This window comes from Salvelinus fontinalis, chromosome 1, assembly GCF_029448725.1.
Source record: "Salvelinus fontinalis isolate EN_2023a chromosome 1, ASM2944872v1, whole genome shotgun sequence".
Lineage (NCBI taxonomy): Eukaryota > Metazoa > Chordata > Actinopteri > Salmoniformes > Salmonidae > Salvelinus > Salvelinus fontinalis.
Window position 1 is genome coordinate 43425760 of NC_074665.1, and position 17416 is coordinate 43443175.

The 17416-nt window shown below is 43.5% G+C and overlaps 1 protein-coding gene across 2 annotated transcripts in view; it reads right to left on the reverse strand.

Annotated features, from left to right (window-relative positions):
* Positions 1-17416, reverse strand: part of plxdc1 (plexin domain containing 1) — a 119978-nt gene that overhangs the window by 101446 nt on the left and 1116 nt on the right. The window lies entirely within an intron of this gene.

Below are 17416 nucleotides of genomic sequence, written 5' to 3' on the forward strand. Positions count from 1 at the left end.
CTTCTAGAATGTCATTGTATGCATTAAACTAGAATGTCTGTGTAGCGTTAAACTGTATCTTCACTGGAATTAAGGGGCCAAGCGCGGACCATGAGAAACATACTGTATATAACGGTCATGAATTTATATTGTCCTTTTGTTTGGTTATTTTCTTAAACACCATTTTAAAATGTGTACATGATACTGCAACACATTTTCCCCAAGGGAACAATAAAGTCAGTAAAGTAACATGTCTGTTTATTATGGGTGTGCCAAGTTCTAGGACAAAACGGAAATTGATACATTTACAAGGTGCCTTATTGCTATTATAAACTGGCTACCAACATAAATAGAACAGTAAACAAGTATTTTTGCATCATACCTGTGGTATATTGTCTGATATACCACAGTTTTCAGCCAATCAGCATTCAGGACCCAAACTACCTGAAGCTATTTACGTCGTCCATTAGGGAACGTTACGAATAGGTTCCTATTTGGTTCTGATAGAACGTCATCCTTGGGACATTTCATAATGGTCCCAAAGGAACGCCGTTTGTGGGACCTTTGTGTAGTTCCCTCTAAGTTACCAGGATGTCGCTGAGGACCATGTCAGTACTGTTTTAGGACGTTCTCAGGACTCATTTTACTTGTCGCTAGGACATTGCGTGATTGTCCCAAGAAAACATTCTGTGGGGGACCTTAGTCTAGTTCCTGTAAGTTACCAGGATGTCACTGAGGACCATTTTAGGACGTATTTAACACGCCCAGGACATTCATTTTAACAGTCTTCAGGACATTGTGTGGTGGTCCTGTTCAGCTAAAATAATGTTAAAAAAAAAAACATTTTTAAGAAGTGGCAAGATGATTACATTTGACATGATCACTCAGTAGTGCTTTTTCAATATGAACCCACCTGGGGTACGCTGATCTTTCTGCTGCACCACAAAGAAAGCCTGTAGCATTCTCAGAAGTAGCATCCCCTACACATTCATTACTTTTAATACACCTCTTAGAAAAAGATAGCCACCTGCTCTGCTATTTCAGTTAATCTGACTCTTCTCTAATCACTTGTTTAATGTACTTGTTCAAGCAATTTCAGGGTTTTCTGTATAGTTGTCTAATGTTGGTGGGGCATATCATTCTGTTTAGATGTTGCTCCTGAAATCACTATGATAAATGAAATAGATTCGTGTGTAGTTTTAACAGCGTTGCGATTTACTTAAGTGCAAAGTAAATGGAATAAAGGTGAAATCAGTCATTGACACAGACAAGGTGGTGTATCAGGATGATTGGACTGCTGTGAACCAAGTATAATACTTTTTATGATAAACAGAACAAGCAGTGATCTACCTACAGTACGTTTGGGAAGTATTCAGACCCCTTGACTTTTTCCACATTTTGTTAGCCTTATTCTAAAATTGATTCAATCCCCCCATCAATCTACACACAATACCGCATAATGACAAAGCAAATGGGTTTTTCAATTTCTACATAAGTATTCAAACCCTTTACTCAGTACATTGTTGCAGCACCTTTGGCAGCGATTACAGCCTCGAGTCTTCTTTGGTATGATGCTAAGCTTGACACACCTGTATTTGGGGAGTTTCTCCCATTCTTCTCTGCAGATCCTCTCAAGCTCTGTCAGGTTGGATGGGGAGCGTTGCTGCACACCTATTATCCGGTCTCTCCAGAGGTGTTCGATTGGCTTCAAGTCCGGGCTCTGACTGGGCCACTCAAGGACATTCAGAGACTTGTCCCGAAGCCACTCCTGCATTGTCTTTGCGGTGTGCTTAGGGTCATTGTCCTATTGGAAGGTGAACCTTTGCCCCAGTCTAAGGTCCTGAGCGCTCTGGAGCAGGTTTTTAAACAAGGATATTTCTGTACTTTAATCCTCTCATCTTTCCCTCGATCCTGACTAGTCTCCCAGTCCCTGCTGCTGAAAAGCATCCCCACAGCATGATGCTGCCACCACCATGGTTCACCTTATGGATGGTGCTAGGTTTCTTCCAGACATTATGCTTGGCATTCAGGCCAATCTTGGTTTCATCAGACCAGAGAATCTTGTTTCTCATGGGCTGAGTGTACTTTAGGTGCCTTTTGGCAAACTCCAAGCGGGCTGTCGTTTGCCTTTTTACTGAGGAGTGGCTTCCCTCTGGCCACTACCATAAAAGCCTGATTGGTGGAGTGCTGCAGAGATGGATGTCCTTCTGGAAGGTTCTCACATCTCCAGAGTTCCTCTCCAGATGCCACTGTGTTCTTGGGGACCTTTAATGCTGCAGACATTTTTTTGTACCCTTCCCCAGGTCTGTGCCTTGACACAATCCTGTCTCAGAGCTCTATGGACAATAACTTCGACCTCATGGCTTGGTTTTTGTCTCTGACAACACACTGTCAACTGTGGGACCTTATATAGACAAGTGTGTGCCTTTCCAAATCTTGTCCAATCAATTTACATTACCACAAGTGGACTCCAATCAAGTTATAGAAACATCTCAATCATGATCAATGGAAACAGGAGGCACCTGAGCTCTATTTCGAGTCCCATAGCAAATGGTCTGAATACTTATGTAAAATGAGGTGTTTTTTGTTTTTTATACATTAGCAAAAATGTCTAAAAACCTGTTTTCACTTTGTAATTATGGGGTATTGTGTGTAGATTGATTAAGAGTATTTTTTTTTTTCATCACATTTTAGAATAAGGCTGTAACGTAACAAAATGTGAAGAGGTCTGAATACTTTCCGAATGCACTGTATTCTAGTCATGGCTCATCCTATATAACTGCTTCTGTACACCTTTTCTGTTCTTATACTGTCCACACACACATTCTGGACTGACATTGCCCGTTCTGATATTTCTTAATTTCTTTCTTTCGGGATTTTGTGCGTATTGCTAGGTGTTTTTACTGGACTGTTTGAGCTAGAAACACAAGCATTTCTCTGCACCTGCGATAACATCTGCAATCTGTGTACGCGACCAATAAACGTTGATTTAAAGTATAGGGCGAGTGAATGCCTTCAACTAAATCTGTGTCTGGCATAAATGCAGGTCAGCAGTAGCCAGCCATGCATTATTTATTAGCCTATTTCGTTGATAATTGAATAGGACTAAGTAAGTAAATCACATGCATTTTCAGCTGCCGGGATTGTTTCTTAGCTTGGAACAACTAAGAGTAAAGAAACATACAGATGTGCCCTGAAATGTGCTTGGATGGATAGTGCAGTCATACGCAGTTGGGGTATAGGCTTACTGGCATTTCAAATCGCACTTCTGTTTTTTAGATGCCGAGTAAATCCGATTACGAGTTGCAGGTGCGATAAAACAGATATGACTACAAATATGAGTATGACGAGATCGGCGCACCCCTATTGTTTTTCTCCTCTTTGTATTCCCTCTGTAGAAACCACAACTACTAATCCATATCCTCATCCAATCCCCATGTGATTTGTGTAAAGTATCTGTGTGTGTGCCTTTCCAAATCTTGTCCAATCAATTGAATTTACCACAGCTGGTTTCCAATCAAGTTGTAGAAACATCTCAAGGACGATCAGTGGAAACAGGATGCACCTGCGCTCAATTGAGTCTAATAGCAAAGGGTCTGAATACTTATGTAAATAAGGTATGTTTTTACTTGATAAATTCGCAATTTTCTTTAAAGAATGTTTACGGGTTTGTCATTATGGGGTATTGTGTGTAGATTGATTTAGATACAAAACTCAAAGTTTAGAATAAGGCTGTAAGGTAACAAAATATAGAAGTCAAGTGGCCTGAATGCTTTCCGAATGCACTGTAACTTGCTAACTTTTTCCTCCTGGCATATTTACCGGCTGGCGCCCGCATTGCTTTCCTGGTTTTCTTTACTAACAACTTTGGACATGTGTGCGTTCCTTTCAAAGTAAGCGCCTTATTACATTGTCATAGTTTCTGTATATCGTATTGTCATTTCTACTGTAGCACACCATGTACAGTATGGAGCATAATGTATATTCCTTTTTAATCACATTTTCAAATAATGGTGACAAAACATGCATTTTGATTCTTGTATAGATTGTAATGGACACGTGTAAAATAATTTTTGGAAGGTTGTACTGAGCTAAATGCCAGCTATGCATGGTGCCATTTTATGACATCACAAAATGGTTTGTTCACTCAACTTAGATTGTAACTATCGTTACTCAGGGTCGCCAGCTCAGACCCCCCCTTTCCAGGGGTTTTATTTAGCTTACAAACTTTGTTTCCTGCCACCCCCCCCCAATGTATTGATAAATCCCCCATCATAGTAACATTCACTGCATTTCCCCAGAACTGAAATGAATCCCCCTACAAATGGTTTCAACCAAGTCTGGCAGCCCTGTTTAACTTTCACGCTATGGTTAGGCAGTAGGCTTGCATTTGCGATGATCTGTGAGGTGATAACATTATTTGCTTTGTCAAACTGTAAACAACTTGTCAAGCCATGTGCTCCAGTTCTTATATACACTAACAAGTAGATAGAAGATTTATAATATCCTTTAAAGTGCCCAAACTAAATTCATATTTTACAGGCAATGGGCGCAGCCATCTTTGACTTTGTTTATTTGCATCTTACAGTGAATTGCAATCTGGAATGAAAGTTTGCTTGTTTAACAAACATGGCTGCCATCCAAGAAGTTCGCTAGACTAGCAGCAGCGGACACGCATCTCTTTTCTAAACAATATTACCTTTCTCCATTGTGCTCACCAGAGACGTGGTACATTCTGAAGAAGTCTAGCTGTTAGGTCGCTAACTTACGTTTCGTTTTTTGTGTCAGCACAACCTGTTATTTAGACTGGTTTATAGATCGAGTCCTGCTGTTGATGCGTTTCGTTCTGTTGCTACTGTTCCAGACACATATTTGCAAAGGTACGCTGTAGGGACCATTCAACAATGACCACAAATATGTGCTCATACGCAGAAAATGGTTAAAACATTACAAACCCACGAAGCACTGTTTAAAACTAATGGCGAACAGTTGTCAGGACCATGCGGCACTGTTTGCACAGTTGAGGTTACAGGAACCATACACCCCTTCAAGGTCAGTGCACAGCACTACTCCAACCCAGCCTCCAGCAATAACCCCTAAACCCGAGCAAACACCACCCACCACCCGCACCACCAGCAGTGGGCTGCCATTCCTGAGTCGTGGCCTCCCCTTAGCAATCACTGCGGTCTCACCTGCAAATTTGAGGTAGTCTCTACAGAGGAAATACAAAACGGGAGATAAACAGAGCGTCGAGCGTGACTGACCGGGCCAAAACTATAGGTGAAACTGAAATGTCTGAAAGATAACAAAAAGGATATAACTACTGACAATAGGGACAATAAGTGTACGCAGGTAATGACAGTAGCGTACAAACGGCAGCCATTGCAAGGATCTCTAACATCAGCATGTTACATTCTCCAATGAATAAGGCACTCACTTATTATTTTCCAGCAAACAAGGGAGACCATGCCACCCATGGCATCCACATGAAAGTATTGTTCGTGTTCAGAAGGGGAGATGGGGGTTATATGGGATGGTGAGAAAAGGCTTAGGAGTGGTGATTTGGAACAGGTGTGGGAACAGGTGTATTGGAACAAGGCGTGGCCTGCACCAATTTGGTGCAATCAGGTCATCGGAAGAGGAATAGTCTTCAATACAGTTCCGCCTCTGGGCAGCCGAAGAAGTTTGTACAAAGCTGTTGATCATGTTGTTTATTACAGTAACTACAGACAGAAAAGTTCGTACAAAATGTTGATCATATCATTTGCAGTTACAACAGACAAAGCAGTTTTAAAGACACGGGGTGATGGAGAACAGGAAGGGAGGGGGAAACAGCAGCGGAGCGATGTAAATGGCTTTTTGCATAAAGTAGCATATGCACAGAAGGTAAGGTTGTTTAGCTTTCGGGAAGGGGCGTGTTGAGCCTGGTCACGCGGCCACTCCCTTAATTAATACACTTGTTTCCAACGTGGACCTCGATGCTGTCGAAAAGAAAGGATGTTGTCGAAAAAGAGACAGCTAGAGTGAAAGAGAGAGAACATCAGAAAGAGAGAGCGAGAAACATACACAGGGGGGAGGTGGTTCTAATAAGGGGTCTTGTTTGATTTCACTGCAACAGCGGAAGAGGATCTATTTCTGACGCTTCACAATCAAAGCTGTTTAATTGGGTCAATTTGGCTGCATTTATCTCTGCTGAGAAGATGAGGGTTGCATCCCAAATGGCACCCTATTCCCTATATAGGGCACCACTTTTGACCAGTCTAAAGTAGTGCACTATATAGGGAATAGGGTGCCATTTTGACCAGTCAAAGTAGTGCATTATATAGGGAATAGGGTGCCATTTTGACCAGTCAAAAGTAGTGCACTATATAGGGAAAAGGGTGCCATTTGGGACTTAGCTGAGGGGTGTCCGAGTACGGGGGGAGGACGAAGAGGAGTGAGAGCGGGTGAGAGAGAGAGACAGAGGAAGAGGGACAGTGACTCAAGGAATGGACAGTTGTCATAACACAAACACACACACACTGGGTCTTGCTCTATCAGTGTGTCTCACTCAACGATCCAACAAATCTCAGCACATCTTAAAGGCAACCAATGGGATGACAGGCCTACATACTGCACAGTACATCCATGTCTTACAATAGGTGCAGCCCTCTACACCAGACCTATGTTAAATTAGTATCCATTTTCTTTCAAATACTTTCAGCATTCGATTGACCCTGCCTGCGTGTCAGATGGGCAGGGTTTGCAGTTTGCACTTCGGGGACTATTCCATTGGTTCCATTGTACCAGACAAGCTCAATCAAGTGCATAGTTTGAAACAAAACAAATACTGTTTGAACCCAGGTCTGCTATAGATCCTTTGGAACAGGACGGCACCATTGCTTTATGTAAGATAACACTACGACAAAGGCAGATGTGTCTGCCCTAGAACATCCCTCTGGAGTGCCTGCATTGCGGCAACAACCTTGCAAATCTGGTGGGTGTTTGAAACACATATAAGGAAAGAAGCCAATGTAGGGCAAGCATCATCAGCCACATATGTACAGTACAGATACACAGGCCTATATAATACACTGGTAAGACCAAATCCCTAAATCATCCACACTGGGTAACATACTCAGAAACGCATGCATGCGCACACACACACACACACACACACACACACACACACACACACACACACACACACACACACACACACACACACACACACACACACACACACACACACACACACACACACACACACACACAGAGAGATCACAGAGAGATCAGTAGGCCTAGCGTCAATAAACCCACATCAAGTGAAGCTACTATTTACTACCTTATCAAGACAATATAATTATCTCACTAAATTATGTAGTTTAATTAAGCGTCATAATCACTCATTATTAACAGTATTTGTATGGGACAATACACTGTTATCCATCTCCTGAGTCTCTCAAATTGAACTATTCACTGTCGTTATTTTCTTTCCCCCATTCTCTGTCAGCATATCATCCATCCACAGTTATCTCACAAGCCTCGGCATTATCATGAGCCAATACGTCCATTCTCCATGCTGAATGCACCGAAGTTCAAGCTGTCTAAATTCAGTTTCATCCAACAAAATGAATGACAATGAAGGCAATCCATACAGCCCCTTTTCTTATAACTGCATATAACTTATGTACTTTCTTTTGCAGGGAGACATCAGTCAATGGACTTTGTACTTTAAGCTTTTTCCAATATATTAATGAACAATAAATTACTTTTGCTGACTTAATGGATGGCGCTCATACTGTTGGGTCCCGATTCCAAACGTAGGAGATTACGCATTTCTTTAAGAACGCCTTTGCTACGCACTTCTCAGTAGTTGGTATTCAGACTTACCTTCTGAGGGTGCGAAACGGGCTTTGCATGCATGGTTCCCTTGTGCACGCTGAATAAATGTAATTCACCCCTCCCATTTGCTGGCCAACATATTTTCTCATGGGGTTTTCATTCAACAGGGTTTTCAGTACATTTATCTTTAAGCCATCCCCTTAAATATGGGGAACCTTTTCGTTAGAAATTTGTCAACAGATTCAATAGAATATATTGACAGAATGGGTTCAGAATATTAGGGGTCAATGAAAGAACGCCACATCAATATATGCATATTCGTCTCTGTTTCAGCAATAATTGGTAGATTTAATAATACTCTGGTCTTTTAGATTATTTAGGGTTAGGAAAGTATTTGTGAATAAAAAAAAATGGTTTGGAGAGCCTTTACAAACAAAAGAAAGAAAATCCTGGTTTGATTATTTATGGAAATTGCCACATTTACAGTTGAAGTCAAAATACATTTAAACTCACTTTTTCACAATTCCTGACATTTAATCCTAGTAAAAATGTCCTCTCTTAGGTCAGTTAGGATCACCACTTTATTTTAAGAATGTGAAATGTCAGAATAATAGTAGAGAGAATGATATATTTCAGCTTTTATTTCTTTCACCACATTCCCAGTGGGTCCGAAGTTTACATACACTCAATTAGTATTTGGAAGCATTGTATTTGGTAGCATTGTTTAACTTGGGTCAAACGTTTAAGGTAGCCTTCCACAAGCTTACCACAATAAGTTGGGTGAATTTTGGCCCATTCCTCCTGACAGAGCTGGTGTAACTGAGTCAGGTTTGTAGGCCTCCTTGCTCACACACACTTTTTCAGTTCTGCCCACAAATTTTCTATGGGATTGAGGTCAGGGCATTGTGATGGCCACTCCAATACCTTGACTTTGTTGTCCTTAAGACAACAAAAGCATTTGGAAAACTTTAGAAGTATGCTTGGGGTCATTGTCCATTTGGAAGACCCATTTGCGACCAAGCTTTAACTTCCTGACTGATGTCTTGAGATGTTGATTCAATATATCTACGTAATTTTCCTTTCCTCATGATGACATCTATTTTGTGAAGTGCACCAGTCCCTCCTGTAGCAAAGCATCCCCACAACATGATGCTGCCAGCCCCGTGCTTCACGGTTGGGATGGTGTTCTTCAGCTTGCAAGCTTCCCCCTTTTTCCTCATAACATAACGATGGTCATAATGGCCAAACAGTTCTATTTTTGTTTCATCAAACCAGAGGACATTTCTCCAAAAAGTACGGTCTTTGTCCCCATGTGCAGTTGCAAACCGTAGTCTGGCTTTTTTATGGCAGTTTTGGAGCAGTGGCTTCTTCCTTGCTGAGCGGCTTTTCAGGCTATGTCGATATAGGACTCGTTTTACTGTGGATATAGATACTTTTGTACCTGTTTCCTCCAGCATCTTCACAAGGTCCTTTGCTGTTGTTCTGGGATTAATTTTCACTTTTCGCACCAAAGTACGTTCATCTCTAGGAGACAGAACGTGTTTTCTTCCTGAGCGGTATGACGGCTGCGTGGTCCCATTGTGTTTATACTTGCGTACTATTGTTTGTACAGATGAACGTGGTACCTTCAGGCGTTTGAAAATTGCTCCCAAGGATGAACCAGACTTGTGGAGGTCTACAATTTTTTTCCTGAGGTCTTGGCTGATTTCTTCTGATTTTCCCATGATGTCAAGCAAAGAGGCACTGAGTTTGAAGGGTCTTGAAATAGATCCACAGGTACACCTCCAGTTTCCTCAAATGATGTAAATTAGCATATCAGAAACTTCTAAAGCCATGACATCATTTTCTGGAATTTTCCAAGTTGTTTAAAAGCACAGTCAACATAGTGTATGTAAACTTGTGACCCACTGGAATTGTGATACTGTGAATTATAAGTGAAATAATCTGTCTGTAAATAATTGTTGGAAGAATTACTTGTGTCATGCACAAAATAGATGTCTTAAACGAATGGTTGAACAACCTAAGTGTAAGTAAACTTTCGACTTCAACTGTAGTTCTTTAACCCATGGTACTGTTGAAAGATTAGTGTACGTAGACTTATAATAGGAAGAATAGTGTACAATAGTAGGCTATCTCCTTATCTATAAATTGCACTACCCATGGAACTGTGAAGGTAAACTAAAAAATGTAATTAAATGGAATAATAATAGAGGCTATACCAATTGAAGGGAACTAAGTCACGTTCCTGACCTGTTTTCCGTTGTTTTTTGTATTTGTTTAGTATGGTCAGGGCGTGAGCTGGGTGGGTAGTCTATGTTATATGTTTCTATGTTGGGTTCAAGGTGTTGCCTGATATGGTTCTCAATTAGGGGCAGGTGTTTTACGTTTCCTCTGATTGAGAACCATATTAAGGTAGGCTGTTCACACCGTTTGTTTGTGGTTGATTGTCTTCCATGTCAGTTTATGTACCACACAGGACTGTTTCGTTTTGTCTAGTCTGTTCCTGTTCGTGCGTTCTTCGTTTTATGTAAGTTCTCATGTTCAGGTCTGTCTACGTCATTTTGTTGTTTTGTAATTTATTCAAGTGTACTTCGTGTTTTGTCTTGTATGAATAAATTCATCATGTATTCATCACCCGCTGCATTTTGGTCCGATCCTTCTCGCCTCTCCCCGTCCGAGGAGGAGAATGACTTAGATGCCCGTTACAGAATCACCCAACAACCAAGGATCAAGCAGCGGGGTAACGGGCAGCAGCGACAGCAGCAGCGTTCGCAGGATTTCTGGACATGGGAGGAAATACTGGACGGTAAAGGACCATGGGCACAACCTGGAGAATATCGCCGCCCTCGTGAAGAGCTAAAGGCAGCTAAAGCCGAGAGGCGGCGGTATGAGGAGGCAGCACGGAAGCAGGAGCAAAATCTGGACTACACTACGTGGGAGGAGATCGAAAGGTGGGCGATCGACCCAGGGAGAAAGCCGGAGCCCGCCTGGGATTCTCTGGCGCAGTGTGAGGAGGGATACCGGCGAATGGAGGCACCACGACGACGCGGTAGGAAGCCTGTTAGTCAAGCCAAAAATGTATTGGGGGGAGGGGGCTAAAGGGTAGTGTGGCGAAGTCAGGTAGGAGACCTGCGCCCACTACCCGATCTTACCGTGGAGAGCGAGAGTACGGGCAGACACCATGTTATGCGGTAGAGCGCACAGTGTCTCCTGTACGTGTGCATAGCCCGGTGCGGGATATTCCACCTCCCCTCACTGGCAGGGCTAGATTGAGTATTGAGCCAGGTGCCATGAAGCCGGCTCAACGCGTCTGGTCTCCAGTGCGTCTCCTCGGGCCGGCATACATGGCACCAGCCTTACGCATGGTGTCCCCGGTTTGCCTACACAGCCCAGTGCGGGTTATTCCACCTCCCCGCACTGGTCGGGCTACGGGGAGCATACAACCAGGTAAGATTGGGCAGGCTCAGTGCTCAAGGGAGCCAGTACGCCTGCATGGTCCGGTATATCCGGCGCCACCTCCCCGTCCCAGCCCAGTACCACTAGTGCCTACACCACGCACCAGGCTTCCTGTGCGTCTCCAGGGCCCTGTTCCTCCTCCACGCACTAGCCCTGTGGTGCGTGTCTCCAGCCCAGTACCTCCAGTTCCGGTACCACGCACCAAGCCTCCTGTGCGCCTCCAGAGTCCTGTGCGTCCTGTTGTTGCTCCCCGCACTAGCCTTAAGGTGCGTGTCCTTAGCCCGGTACCTCCAGTTCCGGCACCACGCACCATGCTTACAGTGCACCTCAGCCGGCCAGAGTCTGCCGTCTGCCCAGCGGCGCCTGAACTGCCCGTCTGCCCAAGCGCCGCCTGCGCTGCCCGTCTGTACTGAGCCTTCAAAGCCGCCCGTCTGTCCTGAGCCTTCAAAGCCGCCCGTCTGTCCTGAGCCTTCAAAGCCGCCCGTCTGTTCTGAGCCTTCAAAGCCGCCCGTCTGTCCTGAGCCTTCAGAGCCGTCCGTCAGTCAGGAGCCGCTAGAGCCGTCCGCCAGACAGGAGCCGCTAGAGCCGTCCGCCAGACAGGAGCCGCTAGAGCCGTCCGCCAGACAGGAGCCGCTAGAGCCGTCCGCCAGACAGGAGCAGCCAGAGCCTTCCGCCAGACAGGAGCAGCCAGAGCCTTCCGCCAGACAGGAGCAGCCAGAGCCTTCCGCCAGACAGGAGCAGCCAGAGCCTTCCGCCAGCCATGAGCATTCAGAGCCTTCAGCCAGCCGTGAGCTGCCCTCCAGTCATGAGCTGCCCTCCAGTCATGAGCTGCCTTCCAGTCATGAGCTACCTTCCAGTCATGAGCTGCCCTCCAGTCAGGAGCTGCCCCTCAGTCCGGAGCTGCCCCTCAGTCCGGACCTGCCCCTCAGTCCAGAGCTGCCATTAGTCCAGAGCTGCCTCTCTGTCCGGAGCTGCCCTTCAGTCCAGAGCTGCCTCTCTGTCCGGAGCTACCTCTCTGTCCTGAGCTACCTTTCTGTCCTGAGCTACCTCTCTGTCCTGAGCTACCTCTATGTCCTGAGTTATCTCCTCTATCTAGGGGGGACCTGTGTTAAGGTTCCTAGACCAGGGTCGGGGGCGAGGATCGCCACTCAAAGGACGCTAAGGAGGGGGACAAAGACAATGGTGGAGTGGTGTCCTCGTCCTGCGCCGGAGCCGCCACCGCGGACAGATGCCCACCCAGACCCTCCCCTAGATTTTTAGGTGGTGCGCCCGGAGTTCGCACCTTGATGGGGCGGTTCTGTCACGTTCCTGACCTGTTTTCCGTTGTTTTTTATATTTGTTTAGTATGGTCAGGGCGTGAGCTGGGTGGGTAGTCTATGTTATATGTTTCTATGTTGGGTTCAAGGTGTTGCCTGATATGGATGTGTACTTCGTGTTTCGTCTTGTATGAATAAATTCATCATGTATTCATCACCCGCTGCATTTTGGTCCGATCCTTCTCGCCTCTCCTCGTCCGAGGAGGAGAACGACTTAGACGCCTGTTACAAACTAACAGTAAACTGGCAGTTGAATACGTGTTCTTATTAGGCCTACTGACAGTCAATACTGATAGTGGGTAATATTTAACATGATAGAAATAGGAAACAGAGAAAGTCGGAGTAGTCTATAATTAAGACATTTGACAGCGCCGATCTCTCCAAGTTAAAAGGCAGTACAATTTAAATTCTGCATAATGGCACAGCATTTCATAAACTTTACTGTGAGAAAGTTGATATGTTGATATGTTTCAGTTTGCTGCCATATGACCGGTTTCACATTTGTCTCCAGCGATAATAAGGTAAAAATATATCTAAAAGAAGTGTAATTTATATTTACAATTCCTTTATCCAACTTGATTACTCATTTACCTAGCTGTGCAAAGAGAATGGTGTTATTTCTATCAGAAAAAAATTAAGTTGATGCTTTTTCCACCTGGAACCGGTAGGTTTGCTAGACGTTATTCATGGTTTCCTCACGTGTACAGGTGGTGGAATTATTAGGGAATTAAGTCATGCGAACAACAACTTACAGACGCACACAAATAATGACTACATCTCCTCTGCCCAGACACGCATGCTCAAACCCCTGTGGACAGACGAAGAAAGGGAGGACGGCCAGAGTTTAAGTCAGTGAAATTATTTTTAATTAAAGGAGATGGCTATCTTTGAGGTGGAGCAAAATGTTTATGGGGGACTGCTCATCATTATTACTGTTGCCCTGTGACTGAAACAAATATGGCTTCTGTTCATGCAAGTACACTCTTACGGAAAACCCCCCACATAATCTTACGTGAAGTGTTCCAAAAAGCTGGTTTCACATGATTTCACAAGTGAAAGGTCATAAGGGTGCGGCTGTATGTGGGATAAAGGTTTTTATGTTGCACATATCATAACATAGAGAAGAGCTTTTCTCTTAAAATGGAAATAGGAGTAATATGATTTTTAAATCATGTTTTAATTCTATCTGAATCTGTTTCGTTACTCCCATCTCTCACTGCAGCTACGAATACACATACAATATGTGCCCCTGGCCCTGACTTCACATGTTGAAATTTGTGTTTTCACATGTGCTCATACAGTGGTGGATTTAGGCATCGGTGACATGGGGACCCAGGGCGGCATCGGGCACCCGCACAAGAAGTTGAAAGAATAATATTCCGAATGGTGACATTTGCGAGATTGGTTATCTTTCGCTCATTTGCACGTTAAGTCAATGATATCATGTCACCGTGTGGGACTGTGGGTCAATTAACCTGGTCGGAGTGGGTGTCCTGATTCTTGTTTATGAGCTAGGCAGGCTACTGCCTGGGAAGGTCTCCCACTCAGAAGTACAAGATGGGGAGGGGGATGGGGGTAGGTTGACCTGAGGTCTCCCCACTGGAAGCCCGAGGTAGGGGGAGCGGGGGAATCTATCAAATAGCGCACCTCTAACTTTGTACAGTACTAATGCAATTAGTAATGCATTTAGTTGTGCAATTTAGTTTGTGTGTTTCTTGTTTGAAGTGCAATAGTGTAATAATCAGGTTCTCTTCTTTACAAGTGTGCTATTCTATTTGTGTATTTTTGTGATATAGGATTTGTGCAATTTCGTTTTATTTGTGTGTTTTTTGTTAGCATTAGGGTAATAGCGTAATAATTTGATTCTCTTTTTATTTGTATTTATGTACTACAATTTGTATCTATTTGTTTTTGTTACTTAATTTTGATATTTCTGAGTCTTATTTTTGTATATATATTTATATAGTTTTAAATTATTATGATTACTATGATTATTTATTTGTGTTGTTCCAAATGTCTGAATAAAAATTACAGTTAGTGCAGAACGGTGCTTTTTCTGTGGGGCCATACAAGCTAGAACCGCCACTGTGCTTATATGTTAAGTGTAGTTTCATGTTATCACGTTACAATTGTCACATTTATTTCACGAGATCTTTTCACATGTGCTTACCTGTTGTTATGTGTGTAGTTCCATGTTATCACGTTAAAATTTGACATCCCCATGTTGTCACATTTATTTCACGAGGTCATGTTTTCATACGCGTTCACATATTCTCACGTGTAGTTTTATGTTATCACATGTTGCTTTACATGTTGTCACATGTTATCACATTAACTTCACATAAGATCATATTCGTGTGGTTTTTCCATAATGGCATACTGATGCCAAACCAAAGATGGTTTAATATGAAGATGCTTAAAAACTGTTGCCTGACGACTAAAACTGATATTCTTCTGCTGCTCTATGTTCGCTACATTCTTCAGTCTGAGATTGCCATCGTTGAAGTCATTTTTGGTGACGTCAAAATGAGGGGTGTTTGTACAAAACAAAGTCATCATCGATTGGATCATCTCTAACCAATCAGAGTGTGTCCTGGCTCTGGCCCAACCCATCGGATTCTGGGGCCAATCAGAATGGTTAGAACATTTTCATTCTAGAAATCGTTGGGGAGGTACTCAGATCCAGACTCATTGCAAAGAATAAACTAACGTCTGTGGGCGTGGCGTACTGTTTGGAGTTTGGGTAGCCAGGCAACAGAAACTGCTTCTCCAATATAAATCCTTGATCACATTTGTAAGCGATGTCATGGGGATTTTAGCTAGCTAAGCTCATGAGTAGAAACACGTCAGCGGGTCTAACGGTCATGTCGTACTGAACTGCACATTTCCAGGCAGTCAAATCAAAGGAAATCCTTTGACACAAATTAAAACATGTCAATTTGACACTTTCACAAAGTTGGAGTAATACCATGTTCCTCTATTTAAAGGAATAATCCACAAAAAAACTATATTTTTATTTATTTTAGGGTATTATTACTCTGCATGTCAGCAATTAAGTTTTCAAGATATAGGACTTTCAAAAAACTGATTGCCAATAGTTTTATGCAGAAAATGAACAACTATAAGGATACATTTTTCACTTCTCTCATTGACTTTACAAATCACAAAACCTAGTCTGTCGAGTCTGCTTTGCGAGGCATTCCTGGAAGTATCGGTCTTTTGGGCCTCTGGGTTTCAAAACTCTGTGGCCAAACCCTCATTGAGTGGGGCCCGTAATAGTTTATAGGGAGCAATAGAGTTAATATGAGTTGGATTCACTGCTGTCTTACAAAGGGCTGTATTAACACTACTATGTTTTTATTGACTTTTCTTCAATCAGGGGTGAGTTTCCCAGAAACGTTGTAGCACAGAGATCATCTTAAAGGGATAGTTTCCCAGTTTTTTGACCCAATCTTAATCATTTCCTTGCCCTGAGTGAAGTTTTTTGACGATTTGTCACAGCAAATCATTTAAGTACTTTCTAGGCAATGGACCAACAATGGTCTTAGTGCTACGAATCTTTCAGGAAACTCACCCCAGGTTAAGTGACCTAGAACACATTGTCATTCAGACAAATTACCTCAGGGAGAGTTGCATTACATGTAGTCATTCTACAATGGTAAACTCACATGCTATATTCTTCCCTTTCCAAAATATATGAAATCCTCATGCCATCATTATATAGAACCCTAAGGGAAGTAAACCACTACAAACAAACATTTTCAACCACCGATGTGCCCACAGAGAATGACAAACATCTTGAGTGTGTTCCAGGTTGCCTGTATTTGCCGGAGGCTGCAGACAAGGGATTGAGCTTCAGAGCTTCAGATCCATATGGTCATACAGTCAAAAGATGATGATAACAGCAAAATGGCTGTTTAACCACGATTGGTGCGTTTCATCGTCGTTCGTTTCAAAAAACGCTCTGGTTGTACTCGGTCTGCACACGATCAGGGTGTGCTCGGTACTCACGTGCTTAGACAGTTTGTGCCAAGTCTGCAAATGCTCAGTTTAGGCTAGATAAATGAGTGCTAGATAAACATATTTCCTTTTCTTAACTCCTTTCACTCATCGGCAACAACTGGACGGATGAAAGTTCACCAATGTCCACTTCGATTTGAGTCCTTCATTTTTAACACAACGTCATAGCTGATCTTTGAGAACCTTTTGAGCACTCTTCTGACCCCTCCCAGGTTGTCTAGACTTGTCGATTACCTCATTTTATTTCATTCTCATTCCCGAGACACCCAACTGACCTTCCAAAGCACTTCAAGCTAGTGTCCACCCGAGCCAGCTATGTGAATCGAGGGCTCTAATGTTCCTTTATCCTGTAGTCTCACCATCATCTCAAAAACAACTGGTTTGTGGATGTTCCTTTAACATTAGGCCAGTTCTTCCATCAAGGACCTGGGTATACCTACAGGGTGCGCAGGCTTATGTTCCAGCCGAGCATTAGCACCCCTGCATCAACACATCAAGCCCTCGATAACAATATCTAAATCGTGTGTGTCAGAGTGATGGAACTACAAGGCTGTACATCCAGTGGTTCTCCACGACCAGGATCGAGGAACACTTCATGAGGCATGACGACCTCCTCATCCAAGGGGAAAGCACTGTTCTCTTGCCAGGCTCTGCTGTTGCGATATGGGGGCCCTGTGGTGGGCACATGGGGCTGGGGTCTGTCTCTTCTCACTGGGGGCCCAGGGGGGCCACTCTGGGCTGAGCTCTTCACTGCAGAGCTGGGCCCCTGATCAGAGGGAGAGGGACCACAGGAGAGGGCAGTGAATCTAGAGCAGCACTGA